The sequence below is a fragment of the Cupressus sempervirens genome, chromosome 9 (assembly GCF_028749045.1).
Source record: "Cupressus sempervirens isolate cs-2001-9-10 chromosome 9, ASM2874904v1, whole genome shotgun sequence".
NCBI classification, from domain to species: Eukaryota; Viridiplantae; Streptophyta; class Pinopsida; order Cupressales; family Cupressaceae; genus Cupressus; species Cupressus sempervirens.
In genome coordinates, this window is record NC_143126.1 from 514206992 (window position 1) to 514233853 (window position 26862).

Here is a 26862-nt window from a genome sequence, read left to right on the forward strand (position 1 = left end):
GTTTGCTCTTCCCTTGATAGATGGAGAAAATAATCTTATATAGTGATATGTTTTTGATAAATTCTTGATTATAGAGTTCTGGTTGTACAGTAACTAAGAGTTTTACTGATGTAAATTTTATATGGTGAGGTGCAAACCCTTTAATTCCTCTTAATAACTCCCCAATTTGAAAGAAAACCCTGATGTTGCATAATTTAGCCGAGGTGTTATTTAATGTTATCCAAATAGGAAGATTTAGGAAGTTGACTAGGATATTATTAAAATTAGGTTTCCATTTTAGAATGTTTAGACTGTATCCACTAATGAAAATGAGATACTTTTAAAACAAAGATACCCTAATACTTAAATCTATACAATGTAAAAAGACTAAAGTTTCTGAGAGAAAAGTTATACTTACCTATTTGGGGTCCAATAAGTTGAACCAATCAATCATTTTTGACCATTTTGTATTTGTCACAGTCCATACTGCATAGAGACAACTTTCATCACAATCAATCCATCTATCCTCGCTAATCTTGTTGTTGATGATGAAGGCAGAGACTGCCTTTGTGTCATTTTTATGGAAAATTTGTGGCTGAATATTTACTTTGCTGGGGTTAAAAGAGGGGAAGTGGTTGAATAGGAATAAGGGTTTATTTAACATTTTCTCGGAATCTATAATAGATAGATTAGGGAGAAGATTTAAAATATTTCTAGGTCTAGGGTTAACTAGAATACTGTTAGCATTTGAAATTTTATAGGGTCTAGGAACAATTTGTGGGGCAGGATGTTTTGAGCCAGTTAGGGCTTTCCCTTTCTTGGTGTCACCATCAAAGTTTTCATTGTTTGAAAAATCCTTGGGTGAATGTACATTCCTCGCATACTTTGTTTTCTCATAGAAATTTACTTCTTTTTCTTTGTCTATTTTCATTTCTTTCACTTTTGCTCTATTCCAATTTGCTCTGAAGATCCTTGGGATTTATGTATTTCAACTTTTGCTTTTTGATCTTTTTTTCAGAACTAAATTTTTCCCATCCTACTTTCTGATTGTGCCTTTGATAATTAACTATTTTATGCATTTGAGGATTTGAGAACTGAGGAGGTTTCCTAGATTGCTTATGGTTTTGTTTAGCAATTTCCTTGTTTCATTCCTCATGTTTCTCTATGAGTGCTTCAAATTGGTTTTTGAGAGGGATACGTTCCTTCCCATGATATGCCAGTGATGGGACATTGGACTATTTTGCTAGAATGTTAGATATTCTTGAGTGACTTTGCCATCAGGAATTAGGGTTAACTTTATCCATGTTTTTGTTATAGGTACTACTTTTTGCAATTTCATTTTTCCTTCTTTTTGCAATATTCACTTTTCATGCCATTTTCGCAATCTATTTTTGAAAAGGACCCTATAACTCTACATGATTATGACACCAATTGTACTATTATTGTCAAGAGCTATCTCAAATAAAAATAGATCACAATTATTTTTTCAATTCAATTGGTCCAAATCATCAAAGTCAAATTATATTATCATAGGCTAGATGGTGAGCCTACAAGAATTCTAGAAGGTGGTGTGAAAATTACCATTGTAAGGACTGATAGATTTACTAGTTAATATCTGCAAAGTAACTGGGAAGATACTTTTTTTGAACAATTATGTTTTGAAATCAACAAAAAATGATGCTTTATCAATCATGTAGTTTTTTGTAAATAATTCTTCAAAAAGGAACACAATCTCAAAAGATGCAGATTTACTAGTTAATGGTCCTTACAAAATTTATAGAGCATATCCTTTGAAGTTTACTATCGCTATTTCTTCAATACTTCACCTTGGAAATCAGAATACAACTCGTTGTTTTGTGAAAAGATGTCTGAGCATCATTTGCAATACGAATGATTAAAGGTGAACTGTTCATGGACTCTGATAGCAGAGCTTTCATACTGCAAGTATTTCCTAATTCAAAACTAGAATGAAGCACTTATTATTTCTCTTCTCGAGGGTAACTCACTATCTTTGCACAACTCATGCATGGGTAAAGGATTGGGAAGGATATATAGAAAATTGAGTTCAAATTTAACCGTAGCTTGAAGGATGTCCTTGGCAATGATAAGAGTCAATTGGAAGTTAGAGAGGACCATGGAGGAAACTAAATGGAAATGGAAACTTCATCAAGCCCCACAACAGCCACTCGAAGTGTCAATGCTTCGAGTGTGTCAGTTAAGCCCGACCATACATGTTTGGCAGTTTTTTGATTGCATGGACAATTGTGTATAGATGTACACATTATAAAAAATCTAACGCTTCAAAATGTTTCAATCATCTTGCACCTATTTTACCAAATTAGACCATTTCTTTAGAGGTTCAGGTCATTCCTTTATATATGAAATGTCTTCGTTGTAATTATCATATTTTATTGAATCAATAACATCTTTAATTCTAATTTTAAATTACATCCATTTCATAAAATAACCCAAATAAATAAACTCCTTATAAACCTTCTTTTTAAGTTTTAAATTAATTAATTTCAATTTAAATTTGATTGATATATTACAATATTACATCAGGCAATGTAAACGTGGATTTTTTTTCCACAAATCTGAAATGTTGGTATTGTTAAGTTATATTTATGATATATATTACTATTTTTACATTAGATTGTGTAAAGCTAGTGATTTTTGGAATGTTTGTTAGATTCAAGATATGTAATAAATGTTTTGATTTAGTATATAAGAAGCAATTTATTTTTTGAGCATATAATTTTAAATTTGTCCTTTTTCTTATTACAAGAATAAGTCTATTGTTAGTTTATCATTCTAAACATAGAGGCAAGGTTGGAAATAGCTAAAGAATATTTGAAATGGTGAAACATGGCATATATTTTCTACACATTTTATAAAATAAAAGTTGTTAACATCACAATATGAGAGACATAATCTTTTGGATTAGTGATTAAGATGAGAGAAGACAAAAAAATGTTTTGCCAAGGATTTTGAATGCACTAAAATTTTCCTATATTAGGGCATCAAAGAAATAATTAAATTAATGATAATTTTATATTAACAATTAAGAAGGGTGGTAGTCTGATGATAAATTTGAGTCTGAAATAAAATTTGGAGGAATAGAATCAATTCAACTATTAGCCAAATACTCTAGATCAGTTTAAGCTTGGCCAAACTCTACAATTTGACCAATTTCGGGAGCACTATAAGAAGGTAACTTTTTCTACACATACATCTACATATACATATATGTGTGTGTGTATATATATACACATATACTCACACACACATATATACATATATATATATATATATATATATATATATATATATATATATATACATATATGTGTGTGTATATATATACACATATACTCACACACACACACATACATACATACATATATACATACATATATACATATATACATATATATATATACATATGTATATATATATGTATACATATGTATACATATATATATGTATACATATGTATATACATATACATATGTATATGTATATACATATGTATATCTGTATACATATGTATATACATATACATATGTATATGTATATACATATGTACATATGTATATATATGTATACATATGTATATACATATGTACATATGTATATACATATACATATGTATATGTATATACATATGTATACATATATATACATATGTACATATGTATATATATACATATGTAAATGTATATACATATGTATGTATATATACATATATATATATACATACATATGTATATGTACATATATGTATATATACACATATGTATATGTACATATATGTATATCTACATATATGTACATATACATATATGTACATATACATATGTATGTACATATATGTATATGTACATATATGTAGATATACATATATGTACATATACATATGTGTATATATACATATATGTACATATACATATGTATGTATATATACATATATATGTACATATACATATATATACATATGTATACATATACACATATATATGTATATATATGTATATGTATATATATACATATATATATATATATGTATATATATGTATATATATGTATATATATATAATATAGACTCACACACAAACACATATATACAACTATGTTATTAGAAACAAGAAATGAGAAACAAAGCTGCAACTACAATTGATAAGAAACACTATATCTAAAGGTTACCTCTCTTTCTTTGCACACACACACACACACACACACACACACACACACACACACACAGATTCTCACACACACACATATTACAAATGTAAAAGTGATTAATTTTTTAAATATGTTTAAAAATTATTTAAAATTAATCTACATTATATATTATTTAATAATATATATTTTTAAAATACATCATACTAATTATGTTTTTTAAATTTTAGATAAATTATTGGATTGGGGGGTCACCTTGTGGTGTAATGGTGACTTGGTTGCACTATTACTAGTGCAATCAAGGTTCAAATCTTGCTTGGCCTATAACAATGTTAATGTTGGTTGGGCGCACCTTAGTTATCACGTGTGGTGGTGGATAGGTGCATGTTGTGAGTGTTAAATATGGGCCTCTCGATTCACACACACTTCAACATAATAATTATTCGTGAATAACATACCGAGAATGAACATGAGGTTATTCATTTGACATGTAGACACAAGGTGACAGGTTGCCTTCTAACTAGATGGGGTTCACTAAGTGCTCTCAAGATCGAGAGTCCAACAACCAGACCAAGCTAGGATGAAGGATTTAAATGGAGATATGAATGCATTAATCTAGATGATATGCATAGTAAGATATTTACAAGGTAACCAAAGTAAGCTAGAATTGGTGCAAATAACTTAGATGGTGAGCATATGGATGCAGTGCAGATTTGAATGTGAGTGAATTAGCAATTTTAGAAAAACTTCAATACCTACTACTCCTCCTTTTTCTTCCTTAGAGAGTCTTGTATTTATAAGTTTCCCATAACCAACTGGGGTAGGGTTTGAACCAACCATGATGAGGTTGAGTTTGAATAAACAATTTGAATTGGAGATCACACTAGAATAAACAATGCAAAGTGGAGATCCCACTAGAATAAACAATCCAAAGTGGAGATCCCACCATGGTTAAACAAGTAATATCCTTGTACCGCATAATGAATAGAATATTCATTCATGGACAGGGGGTCTCTTTTCAATATAAAATTGATTTCAAAGATAATTATCTATTTCCTTTTATTCTGCAATTGATATTTGTGTGTTTATTTGTGAATGGGTTTATATTAATTGATTTGTTTGATTTATTAAATTCAATTAATTCATTTTGAACCTTCACCTTAAGATGTAATTCTACATTTAGATGTTTGACCAATTTTGCATCATTACATTTGCCCCTCTTTGGATTGATGTGCGAGCAACACATTAATTCAAAGATATTGTGAGTTTGAAGCATGGGATGAGAATTGAGATTGGTTCCAAATTTGAAGATTTGAAGACCAGTTGATGAGATTTTCAGGGTTATCTCTAGAATGAAGCTTAACCCTCTAGAGTACAGATAAAACACTTGGATATTGGTCTAATAGAGCAAAGATTGTCTTGATTTATAGAATTATCCCCAGAATAAGGCTCAATCCTCAAGAATTAGGGTTAGATTGCCCTGATACCTCTTTGATTCAAAGATTGTCGTGATTTGTAGAATTGTCCCAAGAATGAGGCTCAATCCTCTGGAATTAGGGTTAGATTGCCCTAATACTTATTTGATTCAAATATTATTGTGACTTGTAGAATTGTCCCTAGAACAAGGCTTTATCCTTAGGAATTAGGGTTAGATTGTTGCGATACCTATCTTCGAGCAATGATAAGGACTGTTATAAGTTTGATCATTTGGATAGCATATGATGCTAGATAGGGGAAACAAAAATGCCCTGTGTGATAAGATGTCCCTAGTGAAGAGGACATTGTGTTCAGATTTGAAGCTATTTTTGAAAGATTTAATGATGTTTTAACGATGTAATCATGTTTAATGATGTAATCATCATCCTGCCCCCTCAGGAGCAAAGTGAAAAGATGAAATCTCACAATTAAGGTGATTCAGATTTGATGTGAAGGTCCGGTTGACAATAATTGACCATAGTTGACTAAAATTGACCAAGGTTGACTTTTTTTTGCAAATTTTGAAAAAGTTGGAGCAATGTTGTTTTGGTGATATTCTTAGATTCATAGAGTATCAATAAGATGAACTACACAAGTGTCCGATCGCGTCCGTCCCAAAATTTTAAAGTATGATTTTAAGCTGTTTACGTGTGTCAAATTTCAAATTTGACCTTGAAAATGTGTTTAGAGTAGTCAAATTAGCTAAGGGGGTGATTTTCACATCAATCGATGCATTTTGAAAAATTAGGTCAAAACCTATATAAGGGCCTAAAAGGTCTTTTTCAAATCATTTGTGGCTTTTTTCTTTTGCAAGAAAAGAGCTCTAAGGTGAGAAGATGGTGGTCTTGTTCAATCCCATTGATTTGAGCATTCTAGGCATCACTGTTGGCCGACAAACTATGGACTTCTGGTGAGTTGTTGAGTAACTTCTTATGCATTTCAAATTTGACGCATTTTGATCAATTTTTTGCATGTTCTTAATGTTTTAAAATCTCATTGTCATTGGTCGTTGCGCGAGGACCCATTTTCTCACATAGTCCTCTAGTGAATCTTGTGCAAGAAAGTGCTACTAGGGAACTTCATTGCATGGAGTGTATGGTTTCTTTGCACAGGAAGAACTCAACTCTCACATGAGGAACCCTAAAAAGAGCTCTTTTTTCACAATATAATAGTTTGAGCTCACGCGAGGTTGTTTCCTTGTGCGAGATTATACATCTTTGCATGAGAATTTGGTTCTCTCGCGCAAGATTTGAAAATCTTGCGCAAGCTTTAATGTCAATTTGCATGCAAAATGTCATGTTTGTTGTCTGTTTTGCATTGTCGTTAGTCTTTGTAGTATGTTTTCATGATATTTTGACTATAGTAGTAGTAGCCGGTTTATACGAATATGAGATACTAATTGTGTTCATGTTTTTTGTCTGTTTTGTAGGTTAGCTTTCTAGATATCTCATTTAGATCTCACTATCCAGCCATTGGAGTGCTGATTTGATAGTTAGATGTAGTAGAGATGGCACATATTGATACCCTTGGCCTTTTGCATCTTTGTGATGTCCCCGATCTATGGTTGAATCACAATTTGTTGACAACACTGGTAGAGTGTTTCTTCTCATAGACAAACACCTTCCATTTTCCTTTGGGAGAGATGACCATCACACCCAAGGACATCTACAGGATGCTTCAGATTCCCTTCCATGGGCCATGGATTGAGTACGACACATAGCTATGATCGGGTGCATTAGCACTAAGGGCCATCTCTCAAGAGGAGTTCATTATGGGTAGAGCTATCCCATGGGAGGAGTTAGTGTAGACATATGGTCCTACACATAAATTAACAGTTGTACTTGGCACATTCCTTGGATGCTTTATGATGCCTGATAGAGGTTAGCACAGTTTGGAGTGTGGATGGGGTTGGATGTTGTAAGAGCCAACACTTTTTGGATGGGGTCAGTGTATGCTGGTTCATATGTTACTTGAGATGTACGAGGTCATGTATAGGGAGAAGAAGAGAATGATAATCGATGTGTATGTTCTTCAGGTATGGGCATGAGAGAACTTGCCCATTATGAGGCCAATTTGTGATGATATTAGGTAGCTTGACGAGCCTTACATTTGTCGATACAGAGGATAGATGACCCAGATTGCTCAGGTAAGACTAAGCAATGGAGAGGTCAGATTGATGACTTGATAGTAGTAGTATGGCAGCCCTGGAGAGAGTCGAAGGCTTGGGATGACGCCCAAGCACAACTGGGGTATATGTTTGCCTCTCGACCACTAATTGGCCACTCGATCTAGATGATTGAGAGATTTCCCTTGACACATGTGTGGCAACAGTGTGACCGACCATAAGATATATCTCAAGAGTACTATACTTACACCTACTTCACTGAGGAGGTGAAGAAGGGGTGGTTTGCCAACTTAGACCTTGGGAGGTCGATGATAATTGGACAGACCATCATTATGATGCATTGGGATTATATGACAATAGTCATAGATGGAGGGATGAATCTCGAGTGTAGGAAGCATTTTGTGAGCCATCCCTTTCCTCATTTTATAGATTTAGTGGGGATGGTGGTGCCAGTGCAACCAGTGCAGGCACCACCGTAATAGCCACACTGGCATGTTTTACGACAACAGACTACATAGGTTCTGATCCCTCCTCATTAGATGAGAGTGGATCTTGACACTAGTGGCAGTGGGTTTGGTCAGTGGAGAGCCTGTGGTGAGATGGGCACATTGGGTGCTATTGGTGGTGATGCCTAGAGGCAATGGGTGGAGGACCAACCTCCATGATCGGCATAGCAAGATGCAGCTAATGAGGAGATGTAGGATCAGCCTGCTACCATGCCAGAAGGCAGAGATATCTTGGTACATACCCAAGGTGTTCTTAGGAGGAAGTTAGGATTACACAACATCAGTTGGGAGAGCTGTAGATACAACTTGTAGTCATGGACCTGGGTTTATCAGATTGGGACTGTAGACACCTAAAAACCTTTAGAAAAGAAAGTATTTTTATTTTCTGAAAAATTCCTAATGACATCAATCATTTATTAATTATTTAATTAATTTATTTATTTTTATGCCATTAAATCCCTTTATCTTAATTAAAAATATTTAATTAAGGAATCCCTCCCAAAAATGTTTAAATCTTATTTAAACATTATTTCCTTATTTATTAATTATTTAATTAATAAATTGACCAAAAAATCCAAAATAAATAAAAAATTTATTTTTTGCCCAAAACTTGGCCAATTTCCTTAAGACCACTAACCTCTTCCAAAATCTTCTAATCCTTCTTTAATTTTGATTAAAGGCTAATCCCATCCTTTCCTACCCCTAATCCCAACTCAAAATATTTAATTAAGATTAAATATTAATCCTCATGTTTATTAAAAAAGTTTTAATAAATATCTCCTCAACCCAAACCCTTGAAATAAATAAAACTTTATTTATTTCCTAAAAATCTAATTTATCCTCATCCTAAGAAGTTCTAGACTCTTTTAAAAAGTCTTCATCCTCATCCTAGGAAATTCTAGACTATTCTAGAAAGTCTTTATCCTCATCCAAAGTCTAGACTCTTCTAGAAGATGTCTTTAAACCTAATCCTAATCCCCTCCTAACCTTGTCACATTCCCTAAACATGGTTAAGACTTACTAACCCAAGCCAAAGTTAACAAATATCTCCTCCTTCACCCACCCTCATTAAATGCCATCCACTTGCCTATTCCTAAGCTTATCCTAAACCATCATAATCCATCCTCTAATCATTTGCACAATCCTAAGCAAGCTTAAAACCCTCCTAATCAAGCCCAAGTCAAAATTGCTCTCATCTCCCTCAAAATATCTCAACCATAAAACTTTATGAAGCCCACTAGGTCATAAATGACTCTTCCAAGCCCTTTTATTGCTCTTACACGCCATTATGAGGGTCTTTATGAAAATTTTATCCCTTGAGCCTCCTTTGTTGACTCATCCTTCCCCTTTTCTCCATCCTCTCACCCTGTGACATGTGTCACTCTCTGATTGGCTGTAAGGAAGCACAATCCATGTGCTCTCTTCTCATACAATCTGAGCCCTCCATGAGCTTTTTCCCATCCTTGCATCTTAGCCCTCAATCCCTCAAGCCTCTTGCCTATAAATTGGATCCTTCCCCTTTGCAAAATAACACAATCCATGAAGTAAAGTCATAATGCCATTTTAAGAAGCCATTTTACATCAAAACCATACACTCACACCCAAATTCCAACTCCATTTGAAGCCATTTTTGAAGCATAAACTTGAGCATACATCCTATCTATTTAGACAAAGCCACTCAACAAGAGAGCTTCTTATTGAGAGAGTCCATTAATGGCTCATATTCTCAATTGAGAGCTCATCTTAGTCTATCTTGAAGTTTATGAATTTTGTTTAGTTTGTAGAAGCTTTATTTAAATTTGGTTTCTATTAGCATACTAACATTGCTCATATACAGGGACCAAGAGGTCCATAAACTATGAGAGGAGATGGGGTGCCATTAGGATGAGGCCCGACTATAGGCTTCTAGGGTAGTGTACTACTATGTTGCATATGTCATAGTTGTGTTTGATGTTGTGGGGAAGGTGCCCTAATTTTTTGAGTATGCTAGAGCATTAGAGGGTGTGCATGCTCCTGCTAGAGTAGATGCTCCTCCTCCTCCTCCTAGAGTAAAGGGACATAGCTAGTGTATTATCTTCTATTTTTGTTCTAGTTATGTATTGATTGATGTACCAACATCATTTTGTATCATTTTGAGATCGAAAGTGCTCGAGTAGCACCCAATTTTGTATTAGTGTATATTTGACTCCATTGGACACACACACACACACACACACACACACACACACGAGAGCTCTTATTTTTTCACTATGGCATGTGTCACACTTTATCTCTTCTATTTGTTCGTACATGAGATGTATAGCTATATAAAGGTGATTGATGCCATTTGCTTTCATGTATGAATATGTAGCATAGATATGCAAATGTGATTGACCAAGATCTTATGCAGGTTTCAAATTTTTTGTTCAAGGTGAAATGTGATACTTTTGAAGAGATAAACACCCTCTTGAGGTGAAAGACGAAAGTGAAGAAGTATTGTGTGCTACATCCAAATGCTATGCGAATATGAAATGCAACCTATGCTAGATGCAAGCCCTAAGACTGATTGTTGGACTCGTAAGATTTTTAGCATCATAGAGCTTTAGTGAACTTATGCATGCCCTACAATTTGCACTGACATTGCAATCATGAAAATATGAATATGGCACGTGTCTGATTTTTTTGGAATTGAATGTAAGTATTCGAGGCATAAGAATATGGAATGACCAGAACATTTGGCCCCTTTAATGGAGTAAGTGAACATAAGCATCAGAGCATAAACACTTGGATGAACAAAATGCTTCTTGTGTGAAAAGACACCAGACACATGAGAGATCCTTCTCATGCTAAGTAATTAGTAAGTATTCTATTTGCAACGACCCTTGCATTTGTAACCTGAGAGAAAAGTGTGTTACGTATTCTCGTAGTGACCCTTATGTTCACATATTAGGATGAGCACCAATATTTTACTATAGCATAGAAAATTCACTCAAACAGTCAAGGAAAAGAACCAACTATACTAAAGTGTCCATATAAAATGAGTCAAGGTACACACGACCATCCAACATGGGATAGAGGCTCTTACAATAGACACTCCTTTTATATGTATTCTTTAGATAATTGGAACTAAACCAACAAGCAACAATCAAAGAAAAGATCATGCCCCCAGTCCTTGCTTCTGTAGTCAAAAGAGACATCCTCGAGTTGCACAAAGGGAAATGATAAAGTGAAAACCCAACACACAAAGAAAAAGCTTATCATTGCTTGAATAGTGTTATCATTTTCAATTTAGTTTTAGTGGATTGATGTCAGGTGTCAGAATTTAGAACAAATCTACCAGAAATCTCTTCAGTAGGAGGATGATAGTAGGCAGAGTTAGAACAATTGGTGACTAAAGTCAGAGATAATTTCTTCATTGAAAGGAATCTCAACTGGAGACTAGGCGATAGTAGACAGACACAACTATAAGAATTGGTGACTGACACGAAGCTGATCTTCTTGGTGAAGAATCTTGATAGTAGAGTAGGCAATAGTAGGAAGACATAGCTAGAACAATTGGTGACTGAAGCTTGAGAGATTTTTTGAGAACCATAAGGTGTTTCCCTTGAGACTAGGACCAATTTCAATCCATATAGGGGTTTCAAGAAAAGTCTTGAAGATAATTGAGAGTATATGCATGAGCTAAGGTAGAAAACCAAAGCAAGAGAGCAACTGTACAAGGGTCAAAAGAGGCATCGTAAGATGAAGCATATTGAAACAAGAGGTGTCTGTGACCAAGTATTTAACATACGGGAAGTGCCTCCTGCACAGAATCATATTGCACTGGAGCTATCAAAAGACATCATGCCTGATGGGCTTGGTGCAATATGCTAGTTTTGTTATGGGTATTAGGTTTGAAAACCTTTGTAGAAGCAACTTTTGGCAGACCATATTGCGGCACAACTTTTGGGAAGACGATATTGCAATGCAACAATAAAAAAGGCATCACATGTGGTGTGCTAACAAGATATAATTGGTTGCAGTGTGAGGCAAGATATCACACTCGTGCAAATGCTGAGCCACGTTGCATGGTGGCAAATTATTCAGGATAAATAGTGGATATCTCATCGATTCCTATTATGTCAGTAGTATGCCACCAACGGACCAAACAAAATTTGGTGAGGATCGAGCCATAAATAGGTGCTCGAGAATTCACCTAATTACTCAGTGCATTTGAGTGCAATAAAATCTATCTGTGAAGAAAGCATCTGTGTGATTTGTACTCATGGACAACTCACAGGAGCAGTTGTAGCAAAAATTTGAGATGGTGGAGGCGGCGATAGGAGGATGGGTCGATGATGACAGTGATAGCGTAGTGGAGAAGAAATGGTCACACGATGCTTCATCTCATCATGATGTGCGAAGGTGTAACCGAGAAGTGATGGATGCTGACCAAGCCAAGCCAAGCCATGAACAAGCCGAAGGTGATGCAAAGAATCCCATATTGCTGAAAATGTTGTCAAAAAGTGCAGTGAAAGTCATGGAGAGCACCATGAAAGTTGTGGAGATGGTGAGTGGTAGAGTGCAAGCTGCAGAGGTTGATGCACACCTCCATGATGTAGATAGTCAAGTAAATGACCAAGTGTCATTGGAAGAGACTTTTCTGAATGTGGAGCAAGGGTCTGTGGAGAGGCCAAAAGCGTCACCATGGAAGCAACAAAAACACATTTTGGGGGGAACCAATAATACTCCTGAAGAGAAGATAGGAGGTTCTACGATGTCTGCATTTCGATCATATCCTTGAGAGGGTCTTGATGTTACCCTACAACTAGCTCATGATGCGGTAGTGGTGATGGGAGCGGAGCTGAAGAGAGCTCTGGCAACCGAAAAAGAGCGGGTTGATAATGTCGAGAAGGACTTAGAGTTCTTTCAAGGTCTGTCTGAAAGAGCTTGTGAAGATAGCACATGAAGGCCCCGTTTGGTTGCTGGAAGATGAGGGCCAAAACTGGGTTATCAAGGGTAAAACCAAGTTTTGCAAAAAAACTTTGGTGTTTGGTTGGTTAAAATTATAACCTGATTTTCAATTTCATCTTTCAATTTTGGTCAAAAATTGGAAGAAGTTTCTTCCAATAAAAAGGTGGAATTCGAAATTAAAACCAGGTTTTGAATTTTATGACAGTTTTTTTAATAATATTGTGGGGTCCACGGTATATTCATCTTCTGTGTCAACCAAACGGACAATTGGCTTTCCACACCACAAAACCAAGTTTTCGAAAACCTAGTTATAAGATAACTTGGTTATGCCAAAAATTCATCTTCCCCAACCAAACAGGGCCGAATGGAAGCCAAGCACTTGGAAGTAGTGTTGTCAGTAGAGCGAGCACGAGCAGAGACTATAGAGGCCTCTGTGAAGACTGAGAGAGCTTCCTTGGAAAGAATCCGCATAGAGATGGTCCTTTTGCATTCCTAAGTGGAAACATTCAGGCAGACCATGACATAGTCTAATAACATCGCGTATATGTCATAGAGAAACTGAATGCAACTAATACCAAGATTACTTGGTATTAGAATTAGCTGAGAAAAGAAAAACATGAGTGGGAATCGATGAAGATGTTAGTGAATAGATATGAGCATGAACATGACATGAAATAAAGGCTAACCACTCTCCTTGGACCAAAAAGACTGCAGATGGAGATGAAAGAAGTCATGGAGAAGTTTGTGAAGAATGCTCGAGAGGCAACCTATTACATAGGGATGTATCACCAGACGGTCCCTTTGGAGCACAGGAGAGGGATAGCCTACTCAAAGAAGCAGTTTATAGAAAAAATGAACATTCTACTAAGGCATGGCAACATCTCAATTCCAATGGATATAGTTTGGACCAACTCAAGGATGAACCTAGGGGGGTCCTCATTTGGAGCAGCGCAAGAGGGAGTGCCCCTGGCTAGAAATTTAAGTGTCCCACCTCTGCAAGGAGGAACTCAATGAGTGCGTGCTCTTTGTATATCTTTTTTGTGTAGAGCTTGTTGTAACACATGCTCTTTTAAGATTTTTGTTTCATGTGGTGTGTTTTATACCTGATGCTCATCATGAATAAAGCACATTTTGTTTTTGTTTTCTAAATAGTGTATCATATGTTTTATCATCCCATGCTGTTTGTAATGCCCCGCCAAGGGATCCAAAGAATTAACCTAGAATTTCACTAAATTTGGTAACATTTAAAAAAAAAATAAAAAATAACATGAAAGTAAATACCACATATATCTTATTCACAAGAACGGAAGCAATAGAAATGTCCATCTAAAAAATAAACATAACATACTTAACAGATTACATTCTTTAAGATCCCTTAACGTGAATTACATACATGTTTCCATCTAGTACAACATCCACATGAAATAATAATGATAAGTCCAATGTTTAAATATTACATTTCAAATGCTCATTCATCCTTTGTACATGTCACAGGGTATGACAAGCTCAAAGAATATACATATGTAGGATAAGGTACATCATCCTATTCTAATCCATGATACATCAAAGTAAAGATAATCACATGATACACATGATACATCATCATAGAAGTCATATACATCCATCATAAAGATCAAACAAAATAAACTAAGTGCACGGTTCCTCCCAACCGTTAATAGCATCATTAGACCATCGTGAGCCCTAGCCATCCCTCCGTGCATAACATCCCAAATCACCGAAGAGATCATCGGCATTAACATAGTAAGAATGTCACTCCTAATAAATACAACATCATATGTAGAAGTAATCTAACATGCAAATATAAGCATAAGATAACATCATCTAACATATGCTAATCATCAATGAAAGGATACATATCCACCATCACAAAGGACACTTCAGCCACGATGTCTCAATGAATCTCAAATGATAAGAGTCGAAAATACACTACCTCCTGACCGCGTGGTACCTAAGTGGTCCACTCCCACCGTGCTGAGGAGATAATCTCAAGTCCCAAACAGGCTATCAAAATCACATAGCACAAGTCTCTGAAGTCAAGGAATCCTAAAAGTATACTAACTCAAAGGTTCCAATCACAAAACAGACATCTACTTCCCAGAGGCACACAATGACATGTAGGAACCTACTATGCAAGCGGGAAAGTGTCATCGCATTTATCTCGTACAAGTTACCTCATGCGGCCACTAGTATCCTCTCATACTGACAAGGCATACTATGGAATGCAAGGTCGCAACCATGTGTTCTCACTACTCCCATCCTAGCCTATACAAGCACTCAAGGCATGGGCGAGAACCAAAACTCTTATCTTTTTAGGTTCATTCAGTTAGTATTAAGTGTGAATGTTATCACTTATTAATCCAACTTATAATGAGTTACCCTGGCAGCCTCTTAGGGCCGCGGCCTCCATTGCAAGCCACTTCCCGACACTACATGCAGATATCCTACCCTAATGCTCATGGTATCATAAATCATCAAAATCACTAAAGAAATTCCATAATAAAATCATCAAATATCCACAATAAGAATCATCAAATATCCATGATAAAATCATCAAATATGCATAAAAGCATCAAATCTCCATGAGCAACATCCATAGAAAATCATGACTACAATAGCTCTCTATTGGCAACTGAAGTATCACTGATAATCAAAGTATCCATTGGTTCCTAATAACCAAAATATGTCTCAATCATACTGATTGAAGACTCCAAAAATGGTTAAGTCAAACATGTCACATCATGACATCATTAAGAACAAATCCACATATCAGTCCCATCATGGCGACTACAATATAACCAAGGATAACTGATTGATGACCAAAAATAATGGTTAAGTCAAGGGTCTCAAACATAAGAATCTCAACTTTAACAATCAGTAATCACAACCAATACATAGAGCATTCCATCACATAATCATGGTTGGGTTTATAAAGATCGAGAATAAAACATCATCATAACATTACAAACACATAACCCCCAAGCCTCTGGTAGACATCCTACACTGGTCAACACTAGTCAACCCAAAACCCAAAACATAGCATAAGGAATACACAATGTAAACACATGTTTTGGTTTTGCTAAGTTTTCAAATTTGAATGTAAAACTCTCAATTTACGTTTCCCAATTAATATCAAGTGGAGAAATGTCACATTTTACCTAACCCATGTTTTTGCTTGATAGATAAAAGTTCCTCCATTAGATTCAAATTTCCTAATTGATTCAATAATATTTTATAAAAAACTTTGTTTGAATAACAACATTTCCAATAATCAAAACTTCGATTATATATTCTAATAATTAATCTTAATTAAATCTAATGTTTAATTAAATTAATTATTAATATCTCTTCATAACCTTAATAACAATACTTTAAATCATTAAAAGAGTGATCCATCAATTTAGAGCTTAATAATAATCATTTATAATTAATTATATATATACATATATACTTATATATATATATATATATATATATATATATATATATATATATATATATATATATATATATATATATATATATATATATATATATATATATATATATAATAACATTTAAAAATTAATAACATTGCAACATTTTCAAAATAACAAAATCGAACTCATATCAAATTTGCATATGAAATAACGTTGCAAGTATAATTAAAAAAAATGGCATATATCACAATGCGATTTTAAAAAAAAATCGCGCTACTATCAATACGTCCGCACCGCGGTACCCTGCGATCTCGCAGGCCTGCGGTGGGTGGGGTAATAAATACCCGCCTGCCCAACATCACAATGTAAATGAATATTATTATTTCTTAACAATCGCTTACGCGATTTTGAATCGGACTGTGTGATATGGATTTTTTTAAAAAAAACATTTCATAAAATGTTTTCGCCCACGGTATGTCATCCGATTTTTTAACACATGTAAATATATATATATTATATATATACATATGTATTTATGTATGTATGTATATATATATATATATATATATATATATATATATATATATATATATATATATATATATATATATATATATATATATATATATATATATATATACTGTGATATTTATAATTCTGTATATTATATATATATATATATATATATATATATATATATATATATACAGTATATTTATAATTCTGTATATTATATATATATATATATATATATATATATATATATATATATATATATATATATATATATATATATATATATATATATATATATAAAAGCAAAATGACAATTTATGAATACAAGCTTCCATTTTTTAGAATTTCTCTATAAACCTTGGATTTCCAAAATTTCCAATAGTTAATCTAATGGGTTTGACTATGAGTTTTCAACTCTAGCCCCGTGTCATTTTCAGATCTAAGTATATAGAATCCTCAAATAAATTTTAATTGCCCAAATTGAAAATGCATAATGAAATATGAGATTCCTCAGAAGATATATGGAAGACACGAAGAAGACAGAAATGCATGATGCGGAAATAGCATAAGTAAAATCACAAGAATCTACCCGGATTTTGATGCTAATTCACTCTTCCTCAGAAACCCATAGAGCAAGCTCCCTTCTTCAGAATTCTCGAGTCCTCCAATGCTCCAATTGTTCTCCACGCTATCCACGCTATGTCTAAGCTTCTAGGAATGCCTGAATATAAAGAGCTCTCAGGAAACCTCTAGAATGCTTCTAGAAACAGCTGGAAGGTGTCACCAACTAAGCATGGGTCTTTTCCAACCTTTTTGATGAGCCATAGGGTTGTAGACACCATGTGCTTAATTGATGCACTAACTCCCGTGTTGTTGACACATGAGAAATAGAGAAATGCGTTAATTCCCATGCAAGCTTATAACTCCAATTTACTTTTTAAATAATTTCCATTTAAATATTTATAACTTCCATTTTAATTTTTATAACTTTTATTTTAATTTTTATAACTTTTATTATTATTATTTGTTTATTAATTTATTAGTATTTTATAATTATTATTTATTTTAATTTCTAATTTTCTTTTATTTAATTCTTTTCTCTCAATTAATTCTCCTTTAATTAATTATAATCAAAATATCAAAGATCATGATATTTAATTTTCTCAAATAATTAATTTATTAATTAAATGTATTTGTTGAGACTTAATTAATAGAAAATTCACCATAGACCTCCAAGATAAAATATGAAAACCCATCATAGGACAATTCATACAAAATCAGTCTAAAGGATTAAAAATCACGAAATATGTCATCCGACACATTCATGGGTACTCAACTCTGATACTTGTCCTAACTCACTAGGACAAATGGTTTTAGGGTTTGGGATTTGGACTTGAGAATTTATCTCCCCTCTCTTATCATTGAGATAGTATAATAGGGTACGCTCATCCTGGCAATTCAGGGAAGTCGATACCCGGTACCTGCAACCTGCAAAAAAACTATGCATGTACATACAATATATATAGTGCTAAGCTAAATAGGCAATGACAGGAAGTGGTGCATCATGTAGATCCCGACTAAGCAGGTGACTACGACTCCCTTCCTTAACCACATCAGAAGCGCCATACAATAAGAAAATACGCACACCATACACATGCAAGTATGGGGTAAGTATCCATAATAAAACACATGAGATAATAAACCATCTAACTAATCATGAACAATAACTGAAAACAATATAATGATCATCATACATACATGTTATGTAAAGTCTAAATGATCTCATCATATAACAACTGAATCCATAACATAATGTCTGATAGTGTCAAAACAATACCACTAATCCATTAACATAAAGCTAGTCTATCACAGTCTGATAATAATAGCAATAATATGTCCATAAAAGATGTGAACGAGGGTAGGCACTACATCCACCCCCCTTTGGATTAAGCTTACTCCTGGAAGCCTACAAACAAGTAGGGATATAACTCCCTCAATCTAGCTGCATCCTCCCAAGTAGCTGAAGAATCATCAGTAGGGTCCCATTGGACCCTTACCTGTTCAATGGTTCGACCCCTGAGGGTCAATCCCCGCTGCTCCAGAATGCGAACCGGCTCCAAAGCCAGCTGTTTGTCCTCTACTTGCAATGTATTCCAATCAAGAACATGCACAATATCAGGAATGTACTGCCTAAGCACTGAAACATGGAAAACATCATGAATGCGAGCTAGGCTGGGCGGTAGAGCAAGGCGGTAAGCAACCGGGCCAATCCTCTCTAGAATCTCGAATGGTCCCAAAACGAGGTGCTAGCTTAGAACCCTTTTCATAATGGATCAGACTCTTTCGCGGTCACACTCTCAAGAAAACCTTATCTCCCACTGCAAACTGCTTATCAGTTCTATGAGCATCAACATACTTCTTCTGCCTATCCTGTGCCGTAGTCAAATACTCACGGATATGCACTGCCCGTTGCTCCATATCACGAAGCATCTCAGGACCCAACAGGATGCGATCCTCAAAGTTGTCCCAACTCAAGGGTGTACGACAAGGATGACCATATAATGCTTGAAAAGGTGCCATGCCAATAGAACTATGATACCCATTGTTGTAAGCAAACTCCACTAGGTAGAGATAGTCCTCCCAATATGTCTGCCTATCCATCACATACATCCGTAACATATCCTCCAAAACCTGATTCACCCTCTCTATCTGACCATCAGTCTCTGGATGATATGCCGAATTGAAGTTTAATTGCGCTCCAAGCTCATGCTGCAATGATGTCTAGAATGCAGATGTGAATACAGGATCCCTGTCAGAAATGATCTTTCTAGGAATACCATGTAATCTCACAATGTCACACATGAAGACATTAGCTACAGAAGTTGCTGTGTAAGAAGACCTGATGGGTGAAAAATGTGCCACCTTAGTCAACCGATCAATAGTGACCATGATAGCATCATGACGATGAACAGTCATAGGTAATCCTACAATGAAATCCATAGAGATGATATCCCACTTCCAAGAAGGAATGAGATTTGGCTGCAAAAGTCCAGCTGGGTGCTGGTGTTCTGCCTTGACTCTCTGACACTCAAGACACCTAGCCAAAAAATCAGCAATATCTCGCTTCATTCCAGACCAAAAGAACAAACGTCTCAAATCAGCATGCATCTTCTTGACACCTGGATGTGCTGAGTACGGTGTACGATGGGCTTATGCTAGAATCAAGGTGCGAAGCTCATCCAGAAATGGCACATAAATCCTCCCTAAATGTCTCAAAAGACCATCTGATTCTCGAACGTAACCTGAAAACTTACCTTCCAAGGGTCTTCTTGAATCTATCTCTCTGCACACTTCCTGATACCAAGAATCTGTAGGAAGTGCCTGAAGAATTTGACTCCTCAAATCGACACTAACGGTCATAGATGATACCACATGTCCCCTATGACTCAAGCATCTGCCACCACATTCTCCTTACCTTGAATGTACTTAACCTCAAAATCATACTCACATAGAAACTCCATCCATCGTCTCTGGCGAGCATTCAAATCAGGTTGAGTAAAAATATACTAAAGACTGCGATGATCGCTGTGTAGCTCAAATCTGTGCCCCAAAAAGAAATGTCTCCATCTTGTCAAAGCATGAACTACTGCTGCTAACTCAAGATCATGTGTAGGATAATTTAACTCATGATCCTTGAGCTTGCGTGATTCATACGCTATCACCCGTCCATTCTGCATCAACACTGCCCCAATCCCTTCAAGAGAAGCATCTGTACACACCATGAAATCTCCCTCTGGATCAGGTACTGCTAAAATCGGTGCACTAGTCAAAAGCTCCTTGAGCCTCTGAAATGCTTCCTCACATTTCTCTGTCCACACAAACTTCTTTCCTTTCCTCTGAAGAGAAGTGATAGGATGTGATATCCTAGAGAAGTTCTGGACAAATCTGCGATAATAACCAGCTAAACCCATGAAACTACGAATCTTTGACACGTTAGTCGGTGTCGACCAAACTATTATCACCTGAATCTTTGCAGGATCCACTGAAATACCATCACCTAAGATGACATGCCCTAAATATGAAATCTTTGATTTGAAGAATTCGCACTTAGCTGCATTAGCATAAAGCTGATTGTCTCTCAAACACTGCAATACCAACTGCAGGTGTTCCTAATGCTCCTTTTGATTCTTAGAGTATATCAATATATCATCAAGAAACACAAGTACAAACCTATCAAGATATGATCGAAATACACCATTCATCAAACTCATGAACACTGATGGAGCGTTAGTCAACCCAAAAGGTACCACTGTGAACTCATAATGCCCATAGCAAGTTCGAAAAGCGGTCTTGTGAATGTCAGCTTCCTTAATGCGAAGCTGGTGGTATCCTGACTTAAGGTCAATCTTCGAGAATACTGTAGCTCCCTTGATCTGATCAAATAAGTCATCAATCTTAGGCAAAGGATACCTGTTCTTAATAGTCACCTTATTCAACTGTCTGTAGTCGATACAAAGGCCCAAAGAACTGTCTTTCTTCTTCACAAAGAGCACTGGAGCTCCCCATGGTGATACACTAGGTCGAATGCTCCCTTTGGCCAGAAGTTCCTCTAGCTGAAGATGTAGCTCACCCAGTTCCTATTTAGTCATCCGATAAGGAGCTTTAGAGATAGGCTCTGCTCCAGGAATTAGATCAATGCTAAAATCGATATCCCTCTTTGGAGGCATGCCTAAAATCTCACTTGGAAAAACATTTGCGTATTCCTGCAAAATCGGGTGATCTAAAGTCTTCCTCACAGGATCTTCCTCATCAAGATCATTTACCATAACAGATAATATTTGACATCCCTTATGGAAACTTTGCTTCATTTGCATAGCAAAAATCATCCGCAGAGATATAGGCCTTGGTATTCCAACTATCTTCACATCATTCCCTTGGTCATCTTGGCACAAAATAATCTTCTTCTTGCAATCTATACTGGCTTTATAAGTTCCAAGCCAATCCATGCCTAAAACCACATCATAGGAACCAAGGGGTATGACTTGAAGATCCACTACAAAAACAAAGCTTCCTAAGCTAAGCCCACACTTATGAACTACAGAGTTCGTGGAGACCTTGATACCTGAGGCTAGTTCCACTTGCCAACCATGATCTTGCTTCACCGCATCCAGCTTACACTTAAAAACTATAGATGGTGCAATAAATGAATATGTAGCTCCTGAATCAAATAATACTAAAAGAGATATACCTCGAATAGCACCTGTGGTCTCAACCACTGTTCCCTGATGATTCGCCTGACGATGTTCAACTGCTGCAAATACTCTATGGGCTCTACCTGCATCACCAATTGTAGGCTCTGAAGCTGTAGGCCTAGGTCCTGAAAATTGAGGTGCTCGCTGTGGAAACTGAGCTGCATAATGACCAATCTGTCCACATGAAAAACATTCTGTATTCCTACCAGATCCTCTACCCATAGGTGGTACATTTGATTGCTGACGGCTGTTCCTACTAACAAACGACTAACTACTCTGAGCTGGCTGATTGGGCTGATTTTGTTTATTACGTTGAGCATTGCGGTTGTTCTTAAAGTTAGAACCTTTGCCACCACCTTGAGCCTGAGAATTTGATCCCTTCTATTGTTGCGTCTGCTGAGACTGCTGCTGAAACTATTTTTCCTTAGAAAAGAAAGGCTTCTTATTACCACCTGAATTGAAGTTGCCTTTAGATCCTGACGCTGCTGGCGCTCCTACAAAACCACCTTGACTAAGGTTGACACTTTGCTCAACAAGGATTGCTCGATGTACCGCATCCTTGAGGGTTTTTGGCTCAAATACTTTGACACCCCCAATAATACGGTTGTTCAAACCCCTAATAAAGTGTTGTGTCAACTGAGCTGAATTTTCACTGAACCCTGAAAAGGACATGAGCTCATAAAACTTATGCTCATACTTTGTCACTGACATAGTGTACTTCTTGAGATTATGAAATTCATCTGCCCTTTGCTATTTCCATTCCTCTGGTAGGAATCGTTCACGGAAACTCTCTAAGAATAGTTCCCAAGTGACACTGCTCATATCGATCCCCAGCTTCTTCTCCTCAATTGTCCAGCAAGTGGCCCCAAAATTCTCTAAATTGGTGATCGCAAATCTTGCCTTAACATTGCTGTCAAAGTCCTGCATAGCAAAAATCCTGTCGAGAGAAATAAGCCACTGCTCAGCCACATAACCAGAACCTTGCCCATTGAAAGGCTTAACCTTGGATCTTGAAAGATCCTTCATCTGAGTGGACACAATGGACCTCTGACAATCCTTCCGAGGACTTCTAGATCTGGGTCTATGCTCTTGTTTTGTTTGATGCACTTTAGGCTGTTCTTGAACAGGAGGTAGACGTTCTAGAATAGTCTGCATCAACTATCTCAGACCAACCTCTTTAGACTCAGCTTGGTCCTCTCCACGACTCTCTTCCTGCTGCCTATTAGAGTGCTCTTCCCTACTCTCTATACGAGCTGATCCCTCATGGGCAGACTCATGGGCACTGACGGCTCTGCCACAACCACAACCTCTTCCATGGCCTCTACCACGACCTCTAACAGAAGACCTAGTCCCAGATACCATCCTACAACAGTACAAAGTACTATTACAATCAAAAGACACATGTTTGTAATAGACTAAGTTCAGTTCTATGTTTAGGTCTAAGCAAAATTTCAGTTTTGACAACTAAGTGTTGAAGTATGAAAAATATACAAGTAACAGTTCAAGTTCTATTTTCAGTTCACCTAGTTTCAAGTTGAAGAGATACACTTAATAGTTCAAGTTCTAGTTGTTCCAAAATACCCAGAGCTCCCAATGTAGAAACTCGGGCTCTGATACCAAATGTAATGCCCCGCCAAGGGATCCAAAGAATTAACCTAGAATTTCACTAAGTTTGGTAACATTTAAAAAAAAATTAAAAAAATTACATGAAAGTAAATACCACATATATCTTATTCACAATAACGGAAGCAATAACAATGTCCATCTAAAAAATAAACATAACATACTTAACATATTACATTCTTTAAGATCCCTTAACGTGAATTACATACATGTTTCCATCTAGTACAACATCCACATGAAATAATAATGATAAGTCCAATGTTTAAATATTACATTTCAAATGCTCATTCATCCTCTGTACATGTCACAGGGTATGACAAGCTCAAAGAATATACATATGTAGGATAAGGTACATCATCCTATTCTAATCCATGATACATCAAAGTAAAGATAATCACATGATCCACATGATACATCATCATAGAAGTCATATACATCCATCATAAAGATTAAACAAAATAAACTAAGTGCACGGTTCCTCTCAATCGTTAATAGCATCATTAGACCATCGTGGGCCCTAGCCATCCCTCTGTGTGTAACATCCTAAATCACCGAAGAGATCATCGGCATTAACATAGTAGGAATGTCACTCCTAATAAATACAACATCATATGTAGAAGTAATCTAACATGCAAATATAAGCATAAGATAACATCATCTAACATATGCTAATCATCAATGAAAGGATACATATCCACCATCATGAAGGATGCTTCAGCCACGATGTCTCAATGAATCCCAAATGATAAGAGTAGAAAATACACTACCTCCCGACCACGTGGTACCTAAGTGGTCCACTCCCACTGTGCTGAGGAGATAATCTCAATTCCCAAACTGGCTATCAAAATCACATATCACAAGTCTCTAAAGTCCAGGAATCCTAAAAGTATACTAACTCAAAGGTTCCAATCACAAAACAGACATCTACTTCCCAGAGGCACACAATGACATGTAGGAACCTACTATGCAAGTGGGAAAGTGTCATCGCATTTATCTCGTACAAGTTACCCTGGCAGTTAGCTAAACTCCACGGGTCCATACAGATCTCATGCAGCCACTAGTATCCTCTCATACTGACAAGGCATACTATGGAATGCAAGGTCGCAACCATGCATTCTCACTACTCCCATCCTAGCCTATACAAGCACTCAAGGCATGGGCGAGAACAAAAACTCTTATCTTTTTAGGTTCATTCAGTTAGTATTAAGTGTGAATGTTATCACTTATTAATCCAACTTACAATGAGTTACCCTGGCAGCCTCTTAGGGCCTCGACCCCCATTGCAAGCCACTTCTCGACACTACATGCAGATATCCTACCCTAATGCTCATGGTATCATAAATCATCAAAATCACCAAAGAAATTCCATAATAAAATCATCAAATATCCACAATAAGAATCATCAAATATCCATGATAAAATCATCAAATATGCATAAAAGCATCAAATCTCCATGAGCAACATCCATAGAAAATCATGACTACAATAGCTCTCTATTGGCAACTGAAGTATCACTGATAATCAAAGTATCCATTGGTTCCCAATAACCAAAATATGTCTCAATCATACTGATCGAAGAATCCAAAAATGGTTAAGTCAAACATGTCACATCATGACATCATTAAGAACAAATCCACATATCAGTCCCATCATGGCGACTAGAATATAACCAAGGATAACTGATTGATGACCAAAAATAATGGTTAAGTCAAGGGTCTCAAACATAAGAATCTCAACTTTAACAATCAGTAATCACAACCAATACATAGAGCATTCCATCACATAATCATGGTTGGGTTTATAAAGATCGAGAATAAAACATCATCATAACATCACAAACACATAACCCCCAAGCCTCTGGTAGACATCCTACACTGGTCAACACTAGTCAACCCAAAATCCAAAACATAGCATAAGGAATACACAATGTAAACACATGTTTTGGTTTTGCTAAGTTTTCAAATTTGAATGTAAAAGTCTCAATTTACGTTTCCCAATTAATATCAAGTGGAGAAATGTCACATTTTACCTAACCCATGTTTTTGCTTGATAGATAAAAGTTCCTCCATTAGATTCAAATTTCCTAATTGATTCAATAATATTTTATAAAAAACTTTGTTTGAATAACAACATTTCCAATAATCAAAACTTCGATTATATATTCTAATAATTAATCTTAATTAAATCTAATGTTTAATTAAATTAATTATTAATATCTCTTCATAACCTTAATAACAATACTTTAAATCATTAAAAGAGTGATCCATCAATTTAGAGCTTAATAATAATCATTTATAATTAATTATATATATACATATATACTTATATACACACACATATATATTTATATATATATATATACATAACTATATATATATATATATACATAACTATATATATATATATATATATTAACATTTAAAAATTAATAACATTGCAACATTTTCAAAATAACAAAATCGAACTCATATCAAATTTGCATATGAAATAACGTTGCAAGTATAATTAAAAAAAATGGCATATATCACAATGCGATTTTAAAAAAAAATCGTGCGGCTATCAATACGTCCGCACCGCAGGTACCCTGCGGTACCCTGTGATCTCGCAGGCCTGCGGTGGGTGGGGTAATAAATACCCACCCGCCCAACATCACAATGTAAATGAATATTATTATTTCTTAACAATCGCTTATGCGATTTTGAATCGGACTGTGTGATATGGATTTAAAAAAAAAAAAACATTTCATAAAACGTTTTCACCCGCGGTATGTCATCCGATTTTTTAACACATGTAAATATATATATTATATATATACATATGTATATATATATATATAT